The following is a 21,112-nucleotide window of genomic DNA, read 5'->3' on the forward strand; positions in this document are numbered from 1 at the left end:
TATAGTATAGTAACAAAAATACAAAGTCCCATAACTCTGCAAATTTTTTTTCTAAAAGAACCTAACATGCCCCATGCACAACTACTGTTGGTACTGATCACTTGTGTGAAGTTTCATTAAATTGTGTCAAGTGGATGAGGAGAGATGGTGCGCACAAGATTGTGTCTATGTATATAGTATAGTAACAAAAAAACAAAGTCCCATAACTCTGCAAATTTTTTTTTTTAAAAGAACCTAACATGCCCCATGCACAACTACTGTTGGTACTGATCACTTGTGTGAAGTTTCATTAAATTCTGTCAAGGGGATAAGGAGAGATGGTGCGCACAAGATTGCGTCTACGGACAGACGGCCAGACGGACAGACAGACAGACAACCTGAAACCAGTATACCCCACCTTACAACTTTGTTGTCGGGGGGTACAATGAGAAAGTGCATCAAAACTTTAACCAAAGTGAGGACGCGGAAGGACGTTGACGCTGACACCGGGTCGAGTAAGATTTCATACAAGATCACTTTCCACTATATACATATACATTGTAGGACAGTAACCACATCCCCTGGCAGCAGATAAATAGGAAGGATAATGAACAATCTTGGTAGAGGGTCACACAAGGAATATTTGTGTGAAGTTATACTAAAATCAGGCGAGCAGTTTCCCACAAGAAGTGTCCATTATATATATACAGGAAAAGTAACCATGCCCACTGGCAACAAGGTTTTTCACGAATCAGAACAATCTGAGCCAGATAGAAGATAGCTACATTATTAAAGGACCATTTTTGTGAAGCTATTTCAAAATTGGACTTGCAGTTCAGGAGATGCCATTTGAAGATTTTTCTATTTTTAGCTCTGGCAGCTCCTATGTGCAACCAAGCAGAACAGCTTTAACAATTTAGGAGGAAGACCATCAAGGGAACATCCAAGCCAAATGTCATCAACTTCTACCACAAGGTTTCAGAGGAGATGTTATTTGAACAAAAGTGTGGATGTATGCCGGACAAACAGATGCTGAATGCCAGATGTTGAAGGATCACAATAGCTCGACACGAGAACTTTGCTCAGGTGAGCTAACAAAACCAGTCAACTGAAACTAACATTAAGTCAGAGATATAATTTGCAAATGGCAGTTAAATATCTGTTGCATATCTGTTGCAATGTTGACTGTATTACAAGAAACAAACTGGTTTGTATTTTGTATTTTTAACAAATATTTCAATGTTGATCATAACCAAGTAAAAACACAAAGTAACTTACCTCTGTTTAATTCATGACTAATATCCACACCAACAAAAGTTTCTGCATATTTAAGATCCGGCACTGCAGTGAATGCATTACTTGTGTGTTCTCTGACACTACTCACACTACCAATGATGTCTGTACCATCGCCCTATAACATCGTCATCAATTGAGATGCTGATATCAAAACTGAAAAACAAGGGTGCCATAGTCACAAAGTACGTCTGTAAATAGCTGGTGAACAATTGTGTCAAGTTACATCAAAATCCCTCCATGCATGAAGAAGATATGCCCCAGAGAAAGTCATTCTTGAATTTGACCTTTGACCTCTAAGTGTGACCTTGACCTTAGACTGAGGGACCTGGTTATTGGCACTCCCTCTCATGGTGATGACCAATTTTGCCAAGTTACATCAAAATCCCTCCATGCATGAAGAAGAAATGCTCAGTACAAAGTCATTCTTGTATCTGACATTTGGCCTCTAATAGTGACCTTGACCTTAGACATTAGGTCCTGGTTCTTGCGCAAGACAATCCGTCTTATGATAGTGACCATATGTGCCAAGTTACATCAAAATTCCTCCATGCATGAACAAGAAACACTCTGGACAACAAAGTTTGTGGCCGCCACCCACTCGTCCATCCACATGCCAAGGGCATTCCCATATGTCCCATCTTTCAGACAGGCATATATAAATTACAATAAATTAAAACTGGAAGTGAAAATGGGAAAATTACACAACTTAACATCTCAAGATTAGGTCGCCCAGCTTATCGGAATTAAAATTTATATTTACTAATTAACAAAGAAAGTAATTTATCAACAAAATAAGTCTCAATTGTTTTGGTAGAAACTGTGAAATATTTTCAATGGTATAAATTTCATGGTTTTGTTCCAAACAATTTTTTGTGGGGGATATGAATTTTGTATTTCCAATTAAAGACAAAAGAATGGTAATTCTATGTGTTCATCAAGACTTAATTTTGCAGAATGATGCGACCACGAAATCCCTGTAAATTAGTTCCTTAAGAATATTACTTTTTTCAAAGTACATTACCAGATCTAGTCAGAAACAAGCTATATTACCTTTAAGTACAGCAACCTGATGTAGCTCAGCATTTTTTGCTGTTGATTCCCCAAAGTCTCATGAGCTTCGTCATGACTGAAATAGCAATATATGCAAATAATCAGTTAACTTCTTACATTATTCAGTTTTGTATGTTTAATTGCCCTAAAATAGAGAATGTAGGAAAAACAGAGTGTATTCTATTCGGCTCTAGACGTAAGCTCAATAAAATTCAAGATTTTTCAGTTCATTGTAATGGACATACAATTAAGGCACAGGACTCTGTTAAATACTTGGGAGCTATGTTGGATAAAGACCTATCTGCCACTTCTATTGTTAATAATATTGTTAATAAAGTCAATTCAAGATTAAAGTTTTTATATAGGCAAAAGAGTTATTTAAATGAATCATTAAGAAAAACTCTATGTAATGCACTCTTACAGTGCCATTTTGATTATGCTAGTTCGTCATGGTATTGTGGACTCACAAAACAATTGAAGTGTAAACTACAAATTGCTCAAAATAAGATTGTGAGATATATATTGAATTATGAATGTAGAACTTCTCTGTGTGTTTCAGATTTTAGTTATCTAGGTTTTTTAAATATTGAAAACAGGTGCAAGCAACTTAGACTTAATCATGTGTATAAAATATTTAATGACAAATGTCCGGCATATCTTAAAGAAAATTTTAAAAGGTGTAATGAACAACACCAGTATAATAGTAGAGGTAGTAGTACCAATTTTTATGTACCTGCTGTAAATGGTTTTACAACTTCAACTTTTTATTATAATAGTATTTTAGACTGGAACCAGTTACCTCAATTTATACATAATACTAAGAGTAAATATGCTTTTAAAAAGGAAGTTAAAAAGCACTTGATTTTAAATATGAAGTTGACTGAAGATTCCAGTTATATCTATTTTTAATTGTAAGTATAGTCAAATGTAGATTTTATGTGATATGATTTTTAATGTGATAATATTGTTCGTGTAATATATGTATGTCTATGTACTGACAACATAATTGTGCACTTACTCTGCATAAACTGTATCTATTACTATTATTTAAATTATTTAAATACTCTTATCCATTATGACAATATTTTCAAGGACCCTGTTGGAAATAAGCCGCAAGGCTTTTACAGGTTATCCTGTGTTTTTATATGTGTCATAATTGTGCACTAGTCACCAATAATATCTGTGATATCAAAGCTGTGTTAATATATTATGTGCTGTTTAAATTCAATGTATGTGATAATTGTGTCAATGTGATGTATATATTTACACGAATAAATCTATCTATCTATCTATCTATCTAATGTCTTTAATAAGGAATTGTTATTTGTCTGTTTGAAAAAATCATAACATCCAAGACACTAGTTTACATACAAAAGCTGAAACAAAATTTTTGAAGTATAAAATGAGTGCCAGACTGTTATTTTGTATACCCATCACAGCACATTACTTTTGACTAGCATTCAGTTTTCTCAAATTCAACCAATAAGTGGACAGTTACTACAATGCAAATGGTTACCAAACTTGGCCAGAGTAATATGCCCATAAACCTAGTGATGCAGTTTGGTGAACATTGTATAAACTGCTAAAACAAGGAAGTGGACACTCTCGATTTCCGTATTCTGGACTATATCACAAGGTAAGCTTTTAACTGTCATTGTCCAGTAATAAGAGGGTCATGAGGGCCCTAGATCGCTAACCTGAGTTTCAGAGCTTAAACAAAAAAGAAATATTAATGAACAAGAGGGCCAAAATGGCCATATATCGCTCACCTGTTATCATTGCACTTAAGGACAAGAAGGTCAAACAAGAGCTGTAGGATGACAGCGCGCTCGACTATTTGAAGAATTGATTGGAGAATGGGGTCAAAATATTACCACAGATATTCAGACAAAGAAAAAAAAAGATCAGACAAACAATGTTTCTGTATTTGTGGATTTCGATAAGTCTTGCATTAAATGGCAATGTGTGAACCAATTTCAAAGTCCAAAAAGGGCCATAATTCAGCCAAAATAGTTGTCAGAGTTATGTACTCTTGCCTACAGATTGAAATCATGATGATAAACAAGTGTTCAAAGTTTAAAAGCAATATGTCAAATAGTTTTGACAAAATGTGGACTTGTAAGAAAACAGAACAAATTTCCAAGTCCAAAAAGGGCCATAATTCAGCCAAAATAGATGACAGAGTTATGTACTCTTTCCTACAGATAGAGACTATTATATTGAACAAGTGATAAAAGTTTCAAAGCCATATGTCAAACACTTCACACAAAATATTAACTGGTACGAAAAACTTAACCAAGAATTCTAAGTCAAAAGGGGCCATAATTCAGCCAAAATCCTTGATGGAGTTATGTACTCTTGCCTATAACTGGACATGGTGATGGTAAACAGGTGTTGAAAGTTTCAATGCTTTATCTCAAAAGACTTTGTCAAAATATGAACTGGTACGAAAAAATTAACCAAGATTTCTAAGTCAAAAAGGGCCATAATTCAGCCAAAAGCCTTGATGGAGTTATGTTCTCTTGCCTATAACTGGACATGGTGATGGTAAACAAGTGCTGAAAGTTTCAAATCTTTATCTCAAAAGACTTTGTCAAAATATGAACTGGTACGAAAAACTTAACCATGATTTTTAAGTCAAAAGGGGCCATAATTCAGCCAAAATCCTTGATGGAGTTATGTACTCTTGCCTATAACTGGACATGGTAATGGTAAACAAGTGTTGAAAGTTTCAAAGCTTTATCTCAAAAGACTTTGTCAAAATATGAACTGGTACGAAAAACTTAACCATGATTTCTAAGTCAAAAGGGGCCATAATTCAGCCAAAATCCTTGATGGAGTTATGTGCTCTTGCCTATAACTGGTCATGGTGATGGTAAACAAGTGTTGAAAGTTTCAAAGCTTTATCTCAAAAGACTTTGTCAAAATGTGGAGAGGTATGAAAAACTTAACCAAGGTGTGACGCCGATGCCGTGGTGAGTAGGATAGCTCTACTTATTCTTCGAATAGTCGAGCTAAAAATTATAATCAAGATCAATCAAAAGAATTATGAGAAAATACAGTTGAAATTTTCTTAAAAGTTACTTCAAATAAAATTATTTTCAAATCAGGCCAGTAGTTTCATGCCCGAAGGATTACATCAGAGGAGGATAGGAGCAGAATTTTGACTGATGAAGCCCAAAGGACAGGAACAACAAAGGAAAGAATTTAACCAAAAAGAAAAAAAAATTCTAACAAGGTACAGATATGTTAAAATACCACTAAAAATTGGAGGTACCATACATGTTGTACCACAGAAAAGTGGTCTCGGTTTTTCCCTACAGCCAATAATAAAAAAGTTACTAAATAAGCTATTTATAGTAACATAAAAGGGAAGTAATTGAAAAAAATTACTGTAAGTCAACAAAAGAAAGATCTGCCAAATTAAAACAAGAGCATTGCAATCGATGCAAATGCAGAGCAATATACACACAAAACAAAGTCATATGACCTTTGACCTCAAAGTGTGACCTTGACCTTGAAGTGAGCCATCCGAAATATGCGCAATGCACGTCATTTCGATGAGGTGAACATTTGTGTCAGGTTTCTTTGAAATCCTTCAAGGGCTTCAAGAGTTACAGAGTGGAAGGGAAATTGCTGACCAACAGACATACAGACAGACGGACACCGAGGCGATAACATAATATGTCCCTTCTGGCTTATAAAAAGAAATCGAGATCTTATGGTGATACAAGTTGTGTGCAAGTTTGGTTAAAATCAAATCATAAATGAAGATGCTATTGTGCAGAAAAGGTCAAAATAGCTAATTTTGGCAATTTCAGGGGCCATAACTCTGGAACCCATTATGGGATCTGGCCAGTTCAAGAAGGGAACCAAGATCTTATGGTGACATAAGTTTTGTGCACGTTTGATTAAATTCAAATCATAAATGAAGCTGCTATTGTGCAGACAAGGTCAAAATAGCTAATTCTGGCCCTATCAGGGACCATAACTCTGGAGCCCATAATGGAATCTGGCCATTTCAAAAAAGGAACCAAGATCGTGTGGTGATACTCGTTGTGTGCAAGTTTGATTAAAATCAAATCATAAATGAAGATGCTATTGTGCAGAAAAGGTCAAAATAGCTAATTTTGGCAATTTCAGGGGCCATAACGCTGGAACCCATTATGGGATCTGGCCAGTTCAAGAAGGGAACCAAGATCTTATGGTGACATAAGTTTTGTGCACGTTTGATTAAATTCAAATCATAAACGAAGCTGCTATTGTGCAGACAAGGTCAAAATAGCTAATTCTGGCCCTATCAGGGGCCATAACTCTGGAGCCCATAATGGAATCTGGCCATTTCAAAAAAGGAACCAAGATCGTGTGGTGATACTCGTTGTGTGCAAGTTTGGTTAAAATCAAATCATAAATGAAACTGCTATTGAACAGACAAGGTCAAAAAAGCTAATTTTGGCCCTTTCAGGGGCCATAACTCTGGAACCCATGAAGGAATCTGGCCAGTTCAAAAAAGGAACCAAGATCATACGGTGATACAAGTTGTGTGCAAGTTTAGTAAAAATCAAATCATAAATGAAGTTGCTATTGTGCAGACAAGGTCAAAATAGCTAATTCTGGCCCTTTCAGGGGCTATAACTCTGGAACCCATTATGGGATCTGGCCGGTTCAAGAAAGAAACCAAGATCTTATGGTGATACAATTAGTGTGCAAGTTTGGTTAAAATAAAATCATAAATGAAACCACTATCGTGCAGACAAGAAATTGTTGACGCACAAAAATAGCAAATTCTGGCCCTTTAAGGGGCAATAACTCTAGAAGCCATGATGGGATCTGGCCAGTTTTCGAAAGGAACTGAGATATCATGCCAATACAAGTTTTGTACAAGTTTGATCAAAATTGCTTGCAAAATGTGGTCTCTATCTTTTTCACAAGAAATTGTGGACGAACGGACAGACGACGGGTGATCACAAAAGCTCACCCTGTCACTACGTGACTACTAGGTGAGCTAAAAATAGATCAGGCCTTAGAAGCTGATTACATAAAACAGTGTGACAAACAGTTCAAACAATATATGATTCTTAGATCCCTAAAATTGGGTTGAAACAAGCAGCTGCGTTCAATAAACACTTGATGCCCCCCGGTGGCATCCTTGTCAATAGATTTTGCACCTAAGTCCAAAACGAGGTCAAGGTCAAGGTCAAACTGAGGTCAGGTGATGTTTGAAGATGAGGAATGGTCACAGTTTACATCTGTATTAGTATCAATTCATTCTTGTAAGGGGTATTGATCCTAGACGAAACGGTCCCATTTGGTTAACCAATTGATGGCCCATATTAAGCAACCTAAGTCCAAAATGAGGTCAAGGTCAAACTGAGGTCAGGTGATGTCTGAAGATGAGGAATGGTCACAGGTTACACCTACATTAGTATCAAGTCATTCTAGTAAGGGGTATTGATGCTAGACAAAATGGTCCCATTTGGTTAATCTCGTACGGACGGATGGACAAACGGACGAACGAACAGATGGACGGACAGGACAATCACTATATGCCTCTCGCATCAGTAGATGCTGGGGGCATAAAAATTACACAAGACAACTGCTGCAAGCTCAGGGTATTTTGAAAGGTCTCTTCAGTGTGGTTATCTGCATACCAGGTACCAGTCTCTATGGCCCTTTATCTTTCACGAGTAGTAATCATTTAAAGGTATTTTTATATTTTGCACTAGTGGTCTATAAAAGGGGGCTGGTGCCCCCATTTGAAGAACCATTCATGATTAGATGTTGTTTAAAGGTATTTCTAGTTTTACCTTTAGCTGCCCCTATAAGGGGCCAAGCACCCGGTATGAAAAAAAAAATTTAGAAAGGACTTTTTAATGATGCTACAGACAAAAGTTTAAGATCTATCAAACAATTAATGAGAAAAATTTGTTTAAAACTATCTAGAAGCCACTAAAAGGGGCCAAGTTCCCTTATTTGATGAAATTTTGGAGCAGCCTTATATGGTGTTACAGATCAAGTTTAATGAAGATCTGTTGAGAAGCAAATGAGAAGAAGTTGTTTAAAGCTTTCTCTCTCTTTAGCACTAGTGACCCCTTAAAGGGGCTTAACATCCTCATTCAAAAATAAATTAGGCGAGGACCATACAATGATGCTACAGACACGGTTTGATGAAGATCCATCAAGTAGTTCATGAGGAGAGGTCTTCTCAAGGTATTTCTTTTTTTAGCTCCAGTGGCACCTAAATGGGGCCCAAGTGTCTCCTTTAACATAAATTGGTGAATACTTAAATAAAATTGGTATAGGACCTTACAATGATGCTACCGACCAGTGGCATTTACCAGGGGCACAGCTCCCCCATTTGAACAGAATTGGGAATATACCTTACAATGATGTTACAGAACAAGTTTGATGAAGATCCATCAGGTGGTTTATGACAAAAAGCCATTTTAAGGTTTTCTATTTTTAGGTGTAGTAGCCCCTTAAAACTGCCAGGCTCAAACATTTGAACAAGCTTGATAGAAGACAAGGAGGCTACTGAGCAAGTTTGGTGCAATTCTGACAAGTAGTTTCAGATGAGATGTCTTCTGAAGTATGAGCAGACTAAAGGATACCTGATGGTGAGCAATCACTATAGCTCATCCTCAGCACTTTGTATTCAGGAGAGCTAATAAAACTGCAGTTACAAAATATATTTCTTGCATAAAAACTACTTTTTTCACTGGATCCGCCCATGTATTAACGGGAGAAAAATCGAGTGCAAACAAGGCAATTCACGTGCTGCTAATACATGATTTTTATTTTTGAAATGCTTTCCCGGGGACGTGTATGTATTTCTGCGCAGATTGACATCTGGTATCTGCGTCTTGTTTCTTTCATAAAAACCTCTTCTTGAAGCATAAAAAATGCAATATAAACCATAGAATGTTTTGATGTATCAGTAACTAACGCCAAATGCGCTGCCCCCAACAATGTTCGTACTCGTTTCTTCCCTTGTTTACTCCCCTTTTAGAACTCGGCGTAGATTCAGATTTTGTAGACAACCGTGAATGTTAAAGAATGGCGTGTAACCTGTGCAATTCTTTAATTTTAAAAAATGATATTTATGATTTTGGTAAGTATCAGTCAGTATGTTTTTATCTAATTTCTTGAAGAATTTATATAAACAGCTTGGAAGCTTGACACTACGTTCGTACTCATCTGTACTCCAAACTATGTCCGTACTCAATATAACTCGAATGTAAAGTTATTATTCTTGAAATTGTGCTCGAGTGCACCAAATTGTGAATTGATGTGAAAAATTATTGGTAATTTTATGTTTGTAATAATGAGAGATAAAAAAAATCGTTTAAAAACCTTCAGGATGCGCTTTTGATAGTGTTGTTTATTTCTGGGCCCTGGATATGGATATTTAAAACATGTTTACCGTTTCCAAGAATAACAGGAATGGTAAATAAAAAAGAGCACCGCCTTGCGGGTGCTGACACTCATCTGATTTTTTTTGTATAATACAAATATTGTCCTACCCATGATTTTCTAAGTCTAAAACGGGCCATCATTCTTGCAAAAAGCAGGATAGGGTTATGTTTCTTAATGAACAGCATCCACTTATGATGGTGAAAAACTGTTGCAAGTTTTAAAGCAATAGCTTTGATAGTTTATGAGAAAAGCTGACTTAAACATAATACTCAACCAAGAAAACTGATTTTCTAAGTCCAAAAGGGGCCATAAATCTTGCAAAAAGCAGGATAATGTTATGTTTCTTGATGTACAGGGTCAGCTTATGATGGTAAGCAAGTGTTGCAAGTTTCAAAGCAATAGCTTTGATAGTTTAGGAGAAAAGCTGACCTAAACATAAAACTTAACCAGGCAACGCCGACGCCCATCAAGTGATGACAATAACTCATCATTTTTTTTTCCCAAACAATCAGATGAGCTAAAAATGTACCGGAATCGTCAAGTCATCACATATGAAAACAAGAGGACCATGATGGTCCTGAATCGCTCACCTCTTCCCACATGACCCAGTTTTGAGTATGAAGTCGTTTTTTCTATTATTTGACATAGTGACCTTGTTTTTGAGCTCATGTGACCCAGTTCTGAACTTGACCTAGATATTATCAAGATAAAAATTCTGACCAATTTTCATGAAGATCCATTGAAAAATATGGTCTTTAGAGAGGTCACAAGGTTTTTCTATTATTTGACCTATTGACCTAGTTTTCGAAGGTACGTGACCCTGTTTTGAACTTTACCTAGATATCATCAAGGTGAACATTCTCACTAATTTTCATGAAGATCTCATGAAAAATATGGCCTCTAGAGAGGTCACAAAGTTTTTCTATTTTTATACCTACTGGCCTAGTTTTTGACTGAACGTGACCCAGTTTTGAAACTGACCTAGAATTCATCAAGGTGAACATTCAGATAAATTTTCATGAAGATCCATTGAAAAATATGGCCTCTAGAGAGGTCAAAAATTTTTAATAATTTTAGACCTACTGACCTAGTTTTTGACCACAGTTGACCCAGTTTCAAAATTGACCTAGATATCATCAAGATGAACATTCAGACCAACTTTCATACAGATCCCATGAAAAGTATGGCCTCTAGAGAGGTCACAAGGTTTTTCTATTTTTAGACCTACTGACCTAGTTTTTTAAGGCATGTGACCCACTTTCAAATCTGACCTAGATATCATCAAGGTGAACATTCTGACCAATTTTCATGAAGATCCATTCAAGGGTATGGCCTCTAGAGAGGTCACAAGGTTTTTCTATTTCAAGACCTACTGACCTAGTTTTTGATCCCAGTTGACCCAGTTTCAAACTTGACCTATATATCATCAAGATGAACATTCATACCAAATTTCATACAGATCCCATTAAAAATATGGCCTCTAGAGAGGTCACGTTTTTCCATTATTTGACCTACTGACCTACTTTTTGACAGCACGTGACCCACTTTCAAACTTGACCTAGATATCATCAAGAACATTCTGACAAATTTTTATGGAGATCCATTCACAAGTATGGCCTCTAGAGAGGTCACAAGGTTTTTCTATTTTTAGACCTACTGACCTAGTTTTTGACCGCACATGACCCTGTTTCGAACTTGATCTAGATATCATTAAGATGAACATTCAGACCAACTTTCATACAGATCCCATGAAAAATATGGCCTTTAGAGAGGTCACAAGGTTTTTCTATTATTTGACCTACTGACCTAGTTTTTGAAGGCACGTGACCCACTTTCGTTCTTGATCTAGATATCATCAAGATGAACATTCAGACCAACTTTCATACAGATCCCATGAAAAATATGGCCTTTAGAGAGGTCACAAGGTTTTTCTATTATTTGACCTACTGACCTAGTTTTTGAAGGCACGTGACCCACTTTCGAACTTGATCTAGATATCATCAAGATGAACATTCAGACCAACTTTCATACAGATCCCATAAAAAATATGGCCTCTAGAGAGGTCACAAGGTTTTTCTATTATTTGACCTACTGACCTAGTTTTTGATGGCATGTGACCCATTTTCGAACTTGACCTAGATATCATCAAGGTGAACATTCAGACCAATTTTCATGAAGATCTCCTGAAATATATGGCCTCTAGAGAGGTCACAAGGTTTTTCTATTTTTAGACCTCCTGACCTAGTTTTTGATGTCACGTGACCCAGTTTCAAATCTGACCTAGATATCATCAAGATGAACATTCTGACCAACTTTTATAAAGATCCCACAAAAAATGTGACCTCTAGAGTGGTCACAAGCAAAAGTTTACGGACGGACGGACGCACGGACTGACGGACGGACGACGGACGCCACGCGATCACAAAAGCTCACCTTGTCACTTTGTGACAGGTGAGCTAACAATACATAAAGTCGTCGTGTATTGTTTTTATGCAAGAATAGCGACAATACACATTTGTTTTGTGTATTAACGTCTGCAGAAACACTTGGGATATGTTTGTGACCTCGACCTTCGGTCTGCAGACGTTAATACACAAAAAAACGTGTATTATCCCTACAAAGATACTCACATCAGGCTGTTGTTGTTGTTCCTCAGTATCACTGTATACAACCAACAGTTCCATCATTAATTAGCTCTAGGCATCACATTTCTTTATCACAAGATCCTTCTCCTGCAACTATATATTCTGAAATATATATTGTAGCATTTACAATTAATTATCTAAAACATAATTCTTCATATAATCAAAAATCCATAGTTATCAGGGCTTCAGAAATTTGCCAGTTTCTTCGTTTTAGAACAATTTTTAACTTTTCAGACAAGTTTATACGATGAAGAGTGCCAGACTGTCACAAAATAGGCTGGTCATTGAACTTGGCCTTATCCAAGGGTTATAATCCAAGAGTGTCTGTGGCAATTTGGCTGCTTATCAAAGTTGGCCAAGATATTATGCCCACAAACATTGTCAGCAAGTTTGACGAAGATTGGATGAAAACTGTTCGATCTAGAGAGCAGACAAGGCTAAATTAACAGTTTTTGAGGAACTGAAGGGCCATTATCCAAGAGTGCCTGGGGCGATTTGGCGGATCAACTTTGGCTGAGATATTATGCCCACAAACACTGTCAGCAAGTTTGGTGAAGATGGGATGAAAACTGGTTGACTTACAGAGTGGACATGATTTGGACACCAACTGCCCACCGCAACAGAGGTTCACATAATACACCCCGCTCTTTCAGAGACGGGTGTATAAAAAGTGGGAAAAAGCAGTTGTGAAAAAATGTAGAAAAACTATCAAATCAAAGTCCAAAAGGTGCCATAATTCTTGCACAAAAGCAGGACTGAGTTATGTTTGTTGCTGTACAGAGTCAGGTTTTGATGGTTAACAAGTGTTGCAAGTTTTAAAGCAATAACTTTGATAGTTTAGGAGAAAAGCTAACCTAACAAGAGGACCATGATGGTCCTGAATCGCTCACCTCTTCCCACATGACCCAGTTTTGAGTATGAAGTCGTTTTTTCTATTATTTGACATAGTGACCTAGTTTTTGATCTCATGTGACCCAGTTTTGAACTTGACCTAGATATTATCAAGATAAAAATTCTGACCAATTTTCAAGAAGATCCATTGAAAACTATGGTCTATAGAGAGGTCACAAGGTTTTTCTATTATTTGACCTATTGACCTAGTTTTCGAAGGTACGTGACCCTGTTTTGAATTTTATCTAGATATCATCAAGGTGAACATTCTCACTATTTTCATGAAGATCTCATGAAAAATATGGCCTCTAGAGAGGTCACAAGGTTTTTCTATTTTTATACCTACTGGCCTAGTTTTTGACCGCACGTGACCCAGTTTCGAAACTGACCTAGATATCATCAAGGTGAACATTCAGATCAGTTTTCATGAAGCTCCATTGAAAAATATGGCCTCTAGAGAGGTCAAAAGATTTTTCTAATTTTAGACCTACTGACCTAGTTTTTGACCGCAGTTGACCCAGTTTCAAACTTGACCTAGATATCATCAAGATGAACATTCAGACCAACTTTCATACAGATCCCATGAAAAGTATGGCCTCTAGAGAGGTCACAAGGTTTTTTTATTATTTGACCTACTGACCTAGTTTTTTAAGGCACGTGACCCAGTTTCAAACTTGACCTAGATATCATCAAGGTGAACATTCTGACCAATTTTTATGGAGATCCATTCATAAGTATGGCCTCTAGAGAGGTCACAAGGTTTTTCTATTTTTAGACCTACTGACCTAGTTTTTGACCGCACATGACCCTGTTTCGAACTTGACCTAGATATCATCAAGATGAACATTCAGACCAACTTTCATACAGATCCCATGAAAAATATGGCCTTTAGAGAGGTCACAAGGTTTTTCTATTATTTGACCTACTGACCTAGTTTTGATGGCACGTGACCCACTTTCAAAATTGACCTAGATATCATCAAGATGAACATTCAGACCAACTTTCATACAGATCCCATGAAAAATATGGCCTCTAGAGAGGTCACAAGGTTTTTCTATTATTTGACCTACTGACCTAGTTTTTGATGGCACGTGACCCACTTTCGAACTTGACCTAGATATCATCAAGGTGAACATTCTGACCAATTTTCATGAAGATCTCATGAAATATATGGCCTCTAGATAGGTCACAAGGTTTTTCTATTTTTAGACCTACTGACCTAGTTTTTGACTGCACGTGACCCAGTTTCAAACTAGACCTAGGTATCATCAAGATGAACATTCTGACCAACTTTCATACAGATCCCATGAAAAATGTGGCCTTTAGAGAGGTCACAAGGTTTTTCTATTATTTGACCTACTGACCTAGTTTTTGACGGCACATGACCCAGTTTCGAACTTGACCTAGATATCATCAAGGTGAACGTTCTGACCAATTTTCATGAAAATCTTGTGAAATATATGGCCTCTAGAGAGGTCACAAGGTTTTTCTATTTTTAGACCTACTGACCTAGTTTTTGAAGGCACGTGACCCAGTTTCAAACTTGACCTAGATATCATCAAGGTGAACATTCTGACCAATTTTCATGAAGATCTCGTAAAATATATGGCCTCTAGAGAGGTCACAAGGTTTTTCTATTTTTAGACCTACTGACCTAGTTTTTGAAGGCACGTGACCCAGTTTCGAACTTGACCTAGATATCATCAAGCTGAACATTCTGACCAACTTTCATAAAGATCCCATGAAAAATGTGACCTCTAGAGTGGTCACAAGCAAAAGTTTACGGACGCACGCACGCACGCACGCACGGACGGACGACGGACGACGGACACCGCACGATCACAAAAGCTCACCTTGTCACTTTGTGACAGGTGAGCTAAAAACAAAACTTTACCAAGAAATCTGATTTTCTAAGTCCAAAAGGGGCCATAATTATTGCAAAAAGCAATGTAGAGTTACGGTACTTGCTGTGGAGAGTCAGCTTTTCATGGCAAATAACTGCTCTAAGTTCTAAAGCAATATCTTTGACACATAAGTAGAAAAGTTGACCTAAACGCAAAACTTAACAAAATCTAAACAAAATGGCAATCAGATATAACACTGAAATGTTTTTGTCATTCTTTGATTACTAAAGCTGACCTAGTTATCATCTTAATGCAAACACACTTATTTCTTTACCAAATGGAAAAATATGTGTATAAATACAGTGGGACAAGTAGACCTTACTGAAGTGTAGCAGGATGTGATTTTGACAGACTGAATTTTCAAAATTTCAAAAACCCTGAATACAATTAATGTTGCACTTTTACCTAGGACAAATTTGCACAAAATATACATAAATACAAACTTAGCAAAAATAAAATGATGTCAAAAATTTGATTTTACAGTATTCTTCGAACCTTTAAACTGCACAACTGCAATTTCTGCTTCTGGTTCACTTGATAAATCCCCTTACCTTATTATCAAGAAAGAATGAATACTTCTGGTTGTTAAAACAACAGCAAGAACCTTCTCTGACTTGCCTCCTGCATTCTTCCAGTCAACCATCCCTTGTAAAGCAAAACTCGATTGTCAGCAAGGTTATTTGATATCTGTGGAAAGTTTAAATACTTCAGTTAATCTTTTTATAACAACAACGGCATCACGGAAAAATATTTCAAAAACAAGAATGATGTCAAAGCTGTATGACAAAAGAACTCTCGAACATTGGCAAGTGATGAAGATGCAAGCAAGGCTGGAACCCACAGAAGGGCAGGGCAAAGGAATCCAATTCACCTTTCGTTGCCATGGAAACCATAGTACTGAACAAAATCTAAAGGGCAATAACTCTGCAGTTACTGAAGACATCCTGATGAATGACACGCATGCACACCTGTCCTATAATGCTCAATATCTGTTATCTATTAAATTCCATGAAGAACTATCAATAGATTACTTTGTTATGTGATAATTTATGGACTGTAAAATTATTAAAGGGCAATTACTCTAGTTAGTGAAGAGATCCTTACGATACTGCACATGCATCACTGCCCTTAAGTGATCTACACATGTGTAAAACTTCATGAAAATCCATCAGCAGATTATGCTGATACAGTTAAAAACAGTCTTTTTTACCAGAACAAGGCGAAAATATGTATTTACTGGGTATTTACTGGGTCAAGGGTGATAATACTGAATTATATATATTTATATATACAGTGCAACCTCTGTAGAGCAACACCCTTTGGGAGATACAAAATATTGACTGTTGTATAGAGGTTGTTGTTCTGGAGAGGTAAATTTGTATATTTTAGCTTAGGGAAATTTTGATGATGTTGTTATAGAGAGGTTTTTCCTTTAGAGAGCTGCTCTGGAGAGGTTGTATTCTACATAGATTGAATATAATCTTGAATTATAAGCATTTTCAGTCTTTTCAAGGGGAAAAACTCTGCTTTGACTGGGGCATAACTCATTACATATTCGTGCCAGCATTGTGGACCTTGTGTCATATGGTGAGAGTGATGACGTGAAACACCCATCCAATCTATTTAATTACAAGAGCACCGCCTTGCGGATGTTGATGCTCATCTGATTTTTTTGTATAATTTTTCTAAAAAATTGTCCTACCCATGATTTTCTAAGCCCAAAAAGGGCCATAATTCTTGCAAAAAGCAGGATGGAGTTATGTCTCTTGATGTACAGTGTCAGCTTATGATGGTGAACAACTGTTGCAAGTTTTAAAGAAATAGCTTTGATAGTTTATGAGAAAAGCTGACCTAAACATAAAACTTAACCAAGAAATCTGATTTTCTAAGTCTAAAAGGGGCAATAATTCTTGCAAAAAGCAGGATGGAGTTACGTTTCTTGATGTACAGGGTCAGCTTATGATGGTGAACAAGTGTTGCCAGTTTCAAAGCAATAGCTTTGATAGTTTAGGAGAAAAGTTGACCTAAACATAAAACTTAACCAAGAAATCTGATATTTTCTAAGTCCAAAAGGGGCCATAATTCTTGCAAAAAGCAGGATGGAGTTATGTTTCTTGCTGTACAGGGTCAGCTATTGATGGTGAACAAGTGTTCCAAGTTTCAAAGCAATACCTTTTATAGTTTAGGAGAAAAGCTGACCTAAACATAAAACTTAACCAGGCAACGCTGATGCCGACGCCGACACTGATCAAGTGATGACAATAACTCATCATTTTTTTTTCAAAAAATCAGATGAGCTAACAAGAGGGCCAAGATGGCCCTAGGTCGCTCACCTGAGAAACACACCATAATACACCATAACAGTGTAAACATAGACCTAGTGATTGCATGGAAAAAAATATTCTGACCAAGTATCATTAAAATTGGAGCAAACACAAGTATTTTTTTTTATTTGACCTAGTGACCTAGTTTTTGACCCCAGATGACCCATATTCGAACTTGACCTAGATTTTATCAAGGCAATCATTCTGACCAAATTTCATGAAGATCAATTGAAAAATACAGCCTCTATCACATACACAAGGTTTTCCTTTGATTTGACCTAGTGACCTAGTTTTTGACCCCAGATGACCCATATTCAAACTTGACCTAGATTTCATCAAGGCAATCATTCTGACCAAAATTCATGAAGATTAATTGAAAAATACAGCCTCTATCGCATACACAAAGTTTTTCTTTAATTTGACCTAGTGACCTAGTTTTTAACCCCAGATGACCCATTTTCAAACTCTTCCTAGATTTCATCAAGGTTATCATTCTGACCAAAATTCATGAAGATTAATTGAACAAGAGCTGTCTCCATAGGATGACACATGCTCCCGATGGCTCTTTGAATGAATAGTTATGGCCGATGTTAGAGTTTAGGACCTTTGACCTACGGACCTGGGTCTTGCGCGCGACACGTCGTCTTACTGTGGTACACATTCATGCCAAATAATTTTAAAATCCATGCATGCATGACAAAGATATGGACCGGACACGCCCATCAATGCACTATCATGAAATATGACCTTTAACGTCTAAGTGTGACCCTGACCTTTGAGCTACGGACCTGGGTCTTGCGCGCGTCACGTCGTCTTACTGTGGTACACATTCATGCCAAGTTATTTGAAAATCCATCCATGGATGACAAAGATATGGACCGGACATGAATGCACTATCATGAAAAATGACCTTTAACGTCTAAGTGTGACCTTGACCTTTGAGCTACGGACCTGGGTCTTGCGCGTGACACGTCGTCTTACTGTGGTACACATTCATGCCAAGTTATTTGAAAATCCATCCATGGATGACAAAGATATGGACCGGACACGAATGCACTATCATGAAAAATGACCTTTAACGTCTAAGTGTGACCTTGACCTTTGAGCTACGGACCAGGGTCTTGCGCGCGACACGTCGTCTTACTGTGGTACACATTCATGCCAAGTTATTTGAAAATCCATCCATCGATGACAAAGATATGGACCGGACACGAAAATTGCGGACAGACTGACAGACCGACAGACTGACAGACCGACTGACAGACCGACAGACGGTTCAAAAACTATATGCCTCCCTTCGGGGGCATAAAAATACAGCCTCTATCGCATACACAAGGTTTTTCTTTGATCTAACATAGTGACCTAGTTTCTGACACCAGATAACCCATTTTCGAACTCGGCCTAGATTTTATCAAGGTAAACTTCGTAAGATTAATTGAAAAATACAGCCTCTATCGCATACACAAGGTTTTTCTTTGATTTGACCTAGTGACCTAGTTTTTGACCCCAGATGACCCATTTTCAAACTCGGCCTAGAATTCATCAAGGTTATCATTCTGACCAAAATTCATGAAGATTAATTGAAAAATACAGCCTCTATCGCATACACAAGGTTTTTCTTTGATCTAACATAGTGACCTAGTTTCTGACCCCAGATAACCCATTTTCGAACTCGGCCTAGATTTTATCAAGGTAAACTTCATGAAGATTAATTGAAAAATACAGCCTCTATCGCATACACAAGGTTTTTCTTTGATTTGACCTAGTGACCTAGTTTTTGACCCCAGATGACCCATTTTCAAACTCGGCCTAGAATTCATCAAGGTAATCATTCTGACCAAATTTCATGAAGATCAGTTGAAAAATACAGCCTCTATCGCATACACAAGCTAAATGTTGACAGACAGAAGACAGACAGACAGACAGACAGATGCCGGACATAAGAGTGTTCAGAAAAACTCAGGTGAGCTAAAAACAGAAAATGGTGAAAACACATCAAAACTAAACTGTAATTCTTAGTACAAGAGGGTCATGATGGATCGCTCACCTGAGTAATATTAACTACATGTTTCAAATGTAAAACTGATGCTAAAATATTAAAAAAGTAGGTCAGTAGGTCACATTCATGGTCACTGAAAGTCAGTTTTAAAATCTGTGTGCTAAACTGTATATGTCATTCAAATTTCAAGGCTGTATCTTAAGAAACAAGGAAGTGGGTCAGTAGGTCAAGGTAACAGTTAAATGACCCCTAATTACTTGGGTTCTTAATAAAACAGTCTAGGAAATATGATCAGATAATTTTTGAAGTATTTTTTCCTATATAACTCATATGAAAACTAAGTGACCCTCGGCGGGGCCTCTTTTCACCCCAGGGGCATAAATTGAATAATCTTGTTAGAGAACTACTAGGGAATGCTATATATCAAATATCAAAAGCCTAGGCCTTGAACTTTCAGTCAAGAAGATTATTATTAATTTTGTCCTATGTAATTCTATGTTAAACTTGGGACCCCCAGGACAGGGCCTCTTTTTACCCCAGGGGCATAATTTGAACAATCTTTGTAGAGGACCACTAGGCAATGCAATAAACAAAATATCAAAAGCCTAGGCCTTGCAGTTTCAGACAAGAAGATTTTAAAAATATTCCTATGTAAGTCTATGTAAAACTTGGGACCCCTGGGACAGGGCCTCTATACCCCAGGGGCATATCTGAACAATCTTGGTAGAAGACCACAAGGCAATCCTACATACCAAACATCAAAGACCTAGGTCTTGTGGCTTCAGACAAGAAGATTTTTAAAAGTTTTTTCCTATAGAAGTCTATGTAAAATTTGGGACCCCCAGGGCGTGGCCTCTTTTCACCCCAGGGGCCTATCTATCTATCTATATTTAAGTTTAATTACGGTCCATCTGCCCTTTCAGACCAGGGGCATAATTTGAACAATTTTTATAGAGGATCATTAGATGATAACACATGCCAAATATTGAACTCTACGCCTTCGGACAAAGTTTCAAAGCTATATGCAATATGTACCTGCATGCAAATCTTTAACCAAGGTGTGATGCCAACACCCACGCCAGGGTAAGTAGAATAGCTAGACTATTCTTTAATAGTCGAGTTCAAATGGGGCATAATTTATGAAAAATTGGTGCCATAGTTCAAGACCTTATGTAATATAGCAGATGCGGAACAATTACTCTGAATCAAACTGATTCAGTAATAACCCAGAGTGAAGGGCATCAAAACTTTAACCTGAAATTCTAAGTAAAAAGGGGGATAATTCATAACATACTGGTGCAATAATTAATATCTTTGTGCCACATGATGTTGGTGATGTTGAGGAATAACTATTTTTAAGTTTGAAGTAAATCCAACCAGTAATTACAGAGATACAGAGAATGTACATCAAAATTTTAACCAGCAAGGAGCCGACAATAAAGGATGCGAATGCATGGAGTAGGATAGCTCTTCATATACTTTATACAGCCAAGCTAAAAGTGCCTTCCGACCCTCAATACAATTAATTCTGGCACTGCTTTAAGATAATCATATTTAGGAGATAAACTTTGATTCAATTTTTAGCAATGATTATTCCGTTTGAAAAAT

At 37.0% G+C, this 21,112-nt stretch overlaps 1 long non-coding RNA gene across 1 annotated transcript; it reads right to left on the minus strand.

Annotated features, from left to right (window-relative positions):
* Positions 1–1,263: 1,263 nt before the first annotated feature.
* LOC123558726 (uncharacterized) lies at positions 1,264–12,468 on the minus strand. The gene is made up of 3 exons (XR_008370842.1): positions 12,372–12,468; positions 2,326–2,401; positions 1,264–1,428 (listed from the first exon to the last, which is right to left on the minus strand). It is a non-coding gene; the product is annotated as an uncharacterized LOC123558726 (long non-coding RNA).
* Between the last annotated feature and the right edge of the window lie 8,644 nt (positions 12,469–21,112).

Source organism: Mercenaria mercenaria, chromosome 5 (assembly GCF_021730395.1).
Source record: "Mercenaria mercenaria strain notata chromosome 5, MADL_Memer_1, whole genome shotgun sequence".
Taxonomy (NCBI): domain Eukaryota; kingdom Metazoa; phylum Mollusca; class Bivalvia; order Venerida; family Veneridae; genus Mercenaria; species Mercenaria mercenaria.